Source organism: Lactuca sativa, chromosome 2 (assembly GCF_002870075.4).
Source record: "Lactuca sativa cultivar Salinas chromosome 2, Lsat_Salinas_v11, whole genome shotgun sequence".
Classification (NCBI taxonomy): Eukaryota; Viridiplantae; Streptophyta; class Magnoliopsida; order Asterales; family Asteraceae; genus Lactuca; species Lactuca sativa.
This window is the reverse complement of record NC_056624.2, coordinates 173,394,506-173,403,142: the sequence shown is the minus strand read 5'-3', so window position 1 is coordinate 173,403,142 and position 8,637 is coordinate 173,394,506.

The following is an 8,637-nucleotide window of genomic DNA, read 5'->3' as shown; positions in this document are numbered from 1 at the left end:
AAGTAGCAGTCTTACCCAAACCCGTGTCACAAATTCTAACCTGACTAATCAAATTAGCAGGATATTGTCGAACAGTGAGGAAAGGAGGATGTGGATTGAGATGAAGGAGAAAGAGTTGATTAGGTCTAAGGGTGAATCGATTTATTTGCAAAGAGACAATCTTAAACTTTTAAAACAACGAAATGTTTTTTGTTCGATTGCTAAAAGACTTTATTTTAATATCACTCGGTTGCATCTTGATTGTGAAATAGTAAAGAAGATACATCGCATGATTTTACCCTTCCTTGAGTTAAAGGAGGATGAAATCGATGTTGAAGCTTACAACTGTGAAAGCATTGTATCTTCTGACGAGGTCTCTACTACATATAAAATCGGTCTTGACAAAATTGAATCCTACATAAAGTCCAAAGACCACAAGGACATGCTCAAAAATCTGTTAGATGAGAATGATAAATTGAAGTTAAGAACCGAAACTGTACAGAAATTTGACTCATTGAATGCCAAATTAAGTTCATAAAATAAAATCGATGTTAAAAATGCATCTGAACTTAATGAGGGTGATGATCTGAGTGAAATCTTTGTAGAGGATTTGGTGGACTATTCAGAATTTATCAAAAACGAACCTGAAACACGCGAAAATATGATTTCTGAAAATTCTGTTGAGTTCGCTTGTTCATCAACAGACAAGACCAAAACTCTCAAAGCTAAATTTGTTGTGTATCAAAAGGTACAAACCACTCCAAATCAAGTCTACACAGTTCCAGGAGTCTCTCCACAACAAACCGCAAAACTGACAGCTATGGTGGAAGAAGATAATGCAGATGGATGTGATGAGTTCTCCTGGTCAGCACTAATAGATAATGCTGACGAGACAAAAGGTCTATCTCAGAAGACCTCATGGAGAGTGAAAGGTAGATATGTGCCAGAACCTCTAAATGAGCCTGCGTGATATGATGTGCCAAGCACAAGTGGTACCAAAACATCATTGGGCGAATCAGTGCAAACTACTAGTGAAACTTCTTCAACAAAGAGCGAAAATTGTGCTCGTGCTTCAAAGAAAAAGGCTAACATCCACAAAAATCCAAAACAGGTAGTTGATCGAAAACACCAACGAAATCTGAGATACAAGAAGAATCTCTCAGAAAGAAAACAGTTTTGGAGATCACAAAATCCTCACTGTGTAAGGAACAAAAGGAAACATAAGTCTCAAGAGGAATCAAAGAACCGAGAGGGTAGTTTTGGTGCCTCGACTGAAAAGAACCGAAAGGTTAGTTTCGGTTCCATGACTGAAAGGAACCGAAAGAAGGGTTCCGGTCCTCAACCCAATATCAAACGAAAGCGCGGTTTCGGTCCTCAACCCAATATCAACCGAAAGAGCAGTTTCGGTCAGCAGCCTAATAGGAACCGAAAGAGTAGTTTCGGTCCTCAGCCTAATAGCAACCGAAAGAGTGGTTTCGGTCCTCAACCATACAAGTTCAATTAGACGAATAGAAGACCCAATGTCACTTCTAAACCCAACTCTTCTTATTCTAAGGAAAAAGGAAATCTCTATCCAGAAGATGACAGAAGTCCAAAAGAGACACAAAAGAATGCTGACGTCAAAATCTCAAAACCTACGTCCAATGAACCTAAACCAACCAAAATTAAAGTATTCAATATAAAAAGAAAAGATGAAACAACTTTAGTTAAACGTACTTATTTGGTTGATATCTCTCTTACTATTCCCTGTCCTATAAAAGGCTCACAAGGACCCAAGAAACTTTGGGTTCCTAAATCTGCTTAATATTTTGCAGGTTATTAGTGACGAGCAGTTTGACAAAGAATGGTATATTGACAGTGGCTGCTCACGTCACATGACAGGAAAGAAGAAAGAACTGAGGGAGTTTCGGTCTCTCGAGGATGGTGGTATTGTGAAGTACGGAAACAACTCATTTGGTACTATCAAAGGCTATGGAATGATCACCAATGGCGATTTCTCGATAAGAAAGGTAGCTTATGTTGAAGGGCTCCAACACAACCTTATCAACGTATCACAGCTAGTAGTTGGTACTGGATTGAAGGTATCATTTGATGATGAAGGATCAGAAATGGTCAAGAATAAGTCAAATAATATTCTGCTGAAGTCGAAGCGAAAGGGGGAAATGTACCCTTTAAACCTCAACCCAATTCGAGGCATACCAATAGTCTGTTTACTCACGAAGGCTCACTCAGATGAAAGCTGGTTATGGCATCGAAGACTCTCTCATCTTAATTCCAAGGATATCAACAAGCCGGTTTTAGGAGATCATGTTCGAGGTCTTCCAGTTCTTAAATTCGATAAAGATCACCTATGCGCAGCCTGTGAAATGGGAAAGCAAAGTAGACAAAGTCATCCCTCTATTATCAATACAAAGGTAATAGAACCATTGGAGCTATTGCACATCGATCTGTGTGGTCCTTCTTCCATTGAAAGCATTGGTGGTAACAAGTATATTCTGGTCATAGTTGACGATTTCTCTCGATTCACTTGGGTGTTCTTCTTGAAGCAAAAATCTGAGGCTACTCCAAAGCTCAAGCTCTTCATAAAACAGATAGAAATTCAACTAAGGAAAGTTGTTCGTAATGTAAGAAGCGACAACGGCTTGGAATTCAAGAACAAAGATTTCGAAGAGTTTCTTGCTGAGAAAGAAATGACACATAATTTCTCAGCCCCCTATACTCCACAGCAGAAAGGTATTGTTGAAAGGCGAAACCGGTCTTTGTGTGAAGCAGCTCGAACGATGTTATGCTTTGCATCATTACCTTTATATTTATGGGCTGATGCAGTCACTGCTGCTTGTTACACTAAGAATGAATCATATCTGAACAAGCGATTCTCTATCACTCCCTACGAAATCTTGAACAATCGCACATCGAATGTGAAATTCTTCCATGTGTTCGATTCAAGATGCTTCATCTTCAACTCTAAAGAGAATCGAAAAAAGTTTGATGCTAAGGCAGATGAAGGAATATTCTTAGGTTACTCCTTGAGTTCTAAGGCATATAGAGTTCTAAACAAGTGCTCTAAGAAGATTGAAGAAACACACTATGTCAATTTTGACGATAGCTATGTTAAGAAGATGAAGACAACCGAAGGTGCTATACAGGAAATCTTTCCAAAGACTTGTCAAGTTACAGCCTCTATTTCAAATCTTTTCGAGCAATATATGCTTCTTTTTGACGAGCCTCAAACAACAATTGATTCTTAATCAATGACGAAAGACAACAAGGTTGATAGTCTAAGGCAAATCATCGATGATGCTGCTCAAAAGATGGTTGATGATCCACCTAAAGCAACTGAGAGGCCAGACGGAAGTGAACCTTCGAATGACTGTCCTAATGTCCAGGGGGAGGGTCCGTTACTACAACATGATCAAGGTTCATCATTCTAGGGGGAGAATCTATCGTTACAATCATCAAGCTTCTCTGAGAATCCAATAGAAGGAGAAGATACTAATCCAGATTCTGAACAGGCGTCATCCTTCGAGGGGGAGAACACCAATGTCAATGATTATTGACATGCTATCAAAATTGGAAGAAGAAATCAATGCAGAATTGGATCCCTCTTGTGATCCAAATTACCCGCCGCTTATTAAATGGACAAAAGATCATCCTCGAAGTCAAATTATTGGGGAATCTTCTGAAAAGGTGTTAACTCGATCTCAGATCAAAGCGAAACAAGTTGCACTCTTTTCTCGAGTGGAGTTTTGTATGTTCAAATCCTTTGTTTCCAAAGTTTAACCAAAGACTGTTAATTTAGCACTTGATCACTCTGACTGGTTGCAAGCCATGCAAGATGAGTTGAATGAATTTGAAAGAAATAAAGTATGGCGTCTTATTCCAACTCCAAAGGATGCTTCAGTTGTAGGTCTCAAATGGGTATTCAGAAACAAGATGGATAAGGAGGGGAACGTGATTCGTAACAAAGCTCGGTTGGTTGTGAAAGGCTACTGTCCGGAAGAAGGTATCGACTATGAAGAAACCTTCGCTCCCGTTGTGAGATTAGAGTCCGTTCGTATCTTTCTTGGATATGCTGCACACAAAAACTTTGAAGTCTATCAGATGGACGTCAAGTGTGCCTTTCTCAACAGAGAACTTGAAGAAACTGTGTACGTTGAGCAACCGCCAGGCTTCGTGAACGAGAAGTATCCAGATCACTGCTACATACTTGATAAAGCGGTATATGGCCTAAAACAGGCTCCCAGAGCATGGTATGAAACTCTAACTCGGTTCTTAAAAATGTCTAAATTCAAACAAGGTTCGGTTGACCCAACCTTCTTTCGAAAGAGAGAGGGTAACTACCTTATGATAGTCCAAATTTATGTTGATGACATCATCTTTGGCTCCACGAATCCCAGCTTAACAGCTGAATTCAGAAAGTTGATGGAAACTAAATTTGAGATGAGCTCAATGGGTCCAATTAACTTTTTCCTTAGCTTAAACATTAGACAGGGACCCGAAGGCATTTTTATTAATCAGGAGGCATACACCAAGACATTATTGGCTAAATTTCGTATGACGAGGGACTCTAAAGTTAAAGTTCCAATGGCTTTTAGGACAAAGCTTACGCCCTCATTGGAGAAGTCGGCCGCTGACATGACGCTCTACCGTCAAATGATTGGGTCTCTAATGTATCTCACAACCAGTAGACCCGACATCATGTTTTCAGTCTGTTACTATGCCAGATTCCAAGCTAACCCATGAGAACCTCATTTGCAAGCCGTGAAAAACATCTTTCGCTATCTGAAGCGAACCTCCTCTCTCGGTGTTTGGTATCCAGCCAACTCAGGATTCTTTGTTCAAGCGTTATCAGACACTAACCTAGGTGGTTGTGGACTAGATCGTAAAAGCACCACTGGAGGATGCCAATTTCTAGACGGTAAATTGGTTAGCTGGCAATCGAAGAAACAAACTTGTGTTTCTCTCTCTACTGTAGAAGCTGAATACATCGCTGCAGCATCATGCACATCTCAAGTTGTATGGATACAAAGTCAGCTAAGAGATTACGGGCTGAACATGAAGAAAATCCCACTATATTGCGACTCTGAAAGTGCAATTAGGATTTGTCATAACCCAGTGCAACACTCAAAGACCAAACATATAGCACTGAGGTATCATTTTATCAAGGATCACGTGGAAGATGGCAACGTGGAAATTCACTTTGCAAGGACAACTGATCAACTGGCAAATATATTGGCAAAGGCTTTACCTGAAGCTAGCTTCAACGAGATTTTGCAGGGCCTAGGAATGATGGATGCAGAATCAGTACCAAAATCGTCTTCGCTTCAATAAAGGTAAGAAGCGAAATAGAGCGAACCGAAATGACCGAATGTTCGGTCTATTTCGGGTGAAGGTCAACCAAGAACCGAAATGAACCGAACGTTCGGTCTATTTCGGGTTCGGTCCTTCTGAACTTGTTTGCTTCTTTTTCTTCTCAAGGCATTTTCGTTGTATTACCATGTACATTCTTTTAAATACTTCTTTTATATTCATAAAATTCAAAAATATATTTTTTTGTTCAATTAAATATTTTTCACAAAATACAAAAATATTTTTCGTTTTAATCAATTTTCTTTAAGTACTATTCTCAATGATGAAGATCCACAAGGTATGATTTCTTTTCTACACACGTTCTATATGTCCCTAGAAGCATGTTGTTGCATGTTGATGAAAGTCTCGAAAGATTTTGAGTGAAGCCTTAATAACATGATATATACAAATCATGTTTTCCCAAGCTAGGCTGCAATATTCACTCTAATCATGAGCTACCTTACTCTACTGACATTGAGCTTACAGTTTTCTGCTTAGTCCTTCTTTTATAGCAGAGGTACATTTGTTTCTTATACCACCTCCATCATTTTTCTCCATTATACTTCATCTCACCATCATAACCCTTGAGACTCTCAGCATTTACCACTAAGGTTTATGGTTATACAAAAATCTGTGTTAATGATCTTAGTTTCGTGATACTATATACTAAGTGAAACCCACCATTCAATACCATTAATGAATTGACGGTACATGAACTATATGTTACGACTGAAATCTCTTTTTATTTTTTTTTAGTGATTCTTCTGAAACATTCTATTACCAAGAATTTTTCTTCCCCAAGGATCCAGTTAATTTTTTTTGAGATTTCTCACCTATCCAATAGTCAATACACATATTTCCTATCTACTTGTTCAACATATCACATTGATCTCACAAGTACTTCGTTCAGTTTCGATCTTATATCAAGTATCGAAATCATGAATTGAAGTGAAAGCCACCCGTTATAAGCTTTAATTTAAAAGATGTCTTTCAATACTTCTTAACAAGTACTTGATCGTTATTTAATGGGAAACCACACAAGCTCTTTAAAGTCTCTCTTGACTTTGAAGGAATAGATTCGTGCCCAAAATCAGCTGCTTTATGTCTTTTTCAGACATCACAAGTTATCCCAAAAATTTTGCTTTATTTCTTTATCTTTTACACTCCTTGCACGAAAATTTTTAATTTTCCAAAATCTGGTTCTATTAATGGTGATTTACTTGTTCCAGCTTCGTTTCATCAAGTATTTCAATGCTCAATAAACTTAAAAAACGATGACGGTTCATGTGGAATATGGGGTGACGATTGGGATAAAGTTAAGGGTGACTCAGCAGCTATCCAATCGTTTAGACGATTTGAAAAAGCACATTTTATGGAATGTCGTGCAAAAAGGAAACGTCCTTTCTCTTTCCTGCGTCATCATCGGGTATGACAACTTTTCATCCATCAAATCAAGCGCAGTTACCAATTAAATCCAAGCTATTAGCCGGATTTTTCTCTCTCCTCCTAGTACGTATAAACGGGTCAGACACGCTCCACTTTACCCTTTTATCACTCACAAAAATCTCTCAAAGAACAACAGCGATTTATCTCACTGTTCATCATCTTCTCCAAGCTTCAACAATGGCAGACTCTTCTTCAGTTCATGATACCTCTGTTCACCAAACCCTTCTCACCATCAAACCTCAACAAAACCTGATCATCGATCTTACTCCCTTCATCTATGAACCCTACATGCTCTATGTCGTCGAGTGTCTCAAATACTCGCCTCTCGTCGACGCTCTGACCAAAGTTGAAGTCGTTCCCATGTCCTGCCTCTCACTCATTTACTCCACTGCCTATTTCGACAAAGCTGCTGAAAGGATTCACTTTGAAGTCCACAACGAGAAGACTTCTATCTCCAAGCACCACTTTTGTGCCCTAATTGGTCTCTCTCAAGAACCAAACTTGGTTAACCCTGACTCGATCACTACTGGTCAGCTCTTCTTAATGTTCTATCAAGTGGGGTACACTGAAACCCTAACCACCATAACCAAGTTCAAGAAGTCTTGCCTTCCTTTTTAATGGAATGGTCTATTTACTCTACTGTTCAAAGGACTCTCTGAGCGAAGCGCCGGCTCAGATGAAGCAAGCAAGTCATTCATGATTTTGCTTTATGGTCTATATCATGGGATAGATCTGGACTATGGCTCCATCATCTGGAAACAGTTAGTCCAAAGCTTGTACTCCTCCTCAAGACACTCAGAAATCTCGTGTGGCATGTATTGGTCAATCATCACCAAGTGGGCAATGGATCGTCTTCACGTTCCCATCATGTCAGATTCTCTTCTCTTCTCTATCAGCACTTTTCACATAACCAAGATAATCATCACGGATCCCACCAAGTACTCCTTTATTGGATCCATTCTTGACACCATGCTTTCCTGTGTGTCTGCAGCAAGTAATGTCCTACAACAATACAGGAAGATTCCTTCTTCGGGTCCAAGGGAGCTTACACCAGCCATGGTTCGCTCCATTGACGAGGCTGACAAGCCAGCAAAAAGGGGACAGAAGACTGACTCTCAAAAGGAGTCGAAGGTGACTACAACAACCAAGCGGCAAACCCCTAAGAAGCGAAAGTCTGACAAGGCTGCTCCATCCCAGCCTCAACCAAAGAAGCAGAAGAAGCCCGCTCGGAGACTCATACTCCCATCTTCAAGTGATTCAAACTCAGAGTATGTTCCATTAAAAGCTCTGATGATAAGGCTTCGGGTCATGGTGATACCCCGCCTCGCTCCCCTACCCCATAAATTCTAGTTCTCTCCCTACCTCCTTCTCCTCCACCTGTTACTATCCCAGTATCCATCCCTCCTATATTTCCTATCCCTACATCTCAACCATCAACCTCAACTCCCATCCCCACTCCAATCTTCACAGACACTACCACTACCACCGCTACTCATTCTACAGCTCCCACCCCACCTGTTACAACCGAACCACCTGTTACAACTGAACCACCAGTAACAAACGAACCTCCTGTTACTAGAAAACCCTTATCACCTACACCTTCTACTGACACCACCCCAGTTCTAGGCGGTGAGGACTTGGAATTTGATTCCACTTATTCCAGTCCTTACCGTGTACAGAGTGATGAAGACGACGATGAACCGGTCACCAAGCGCCATCTCAAAGCAGTCAACGACAAACTCGATCAACTGCTTTCCTCCTCTTCATCTGGAGCCTATTATGATGCTGCTTTAAAGGCTTTGTTCTCCTCTGTAGTTCAAGAACACAATGCCTCTCTTTCTGCTGCAGCTAAGGCTATAGACG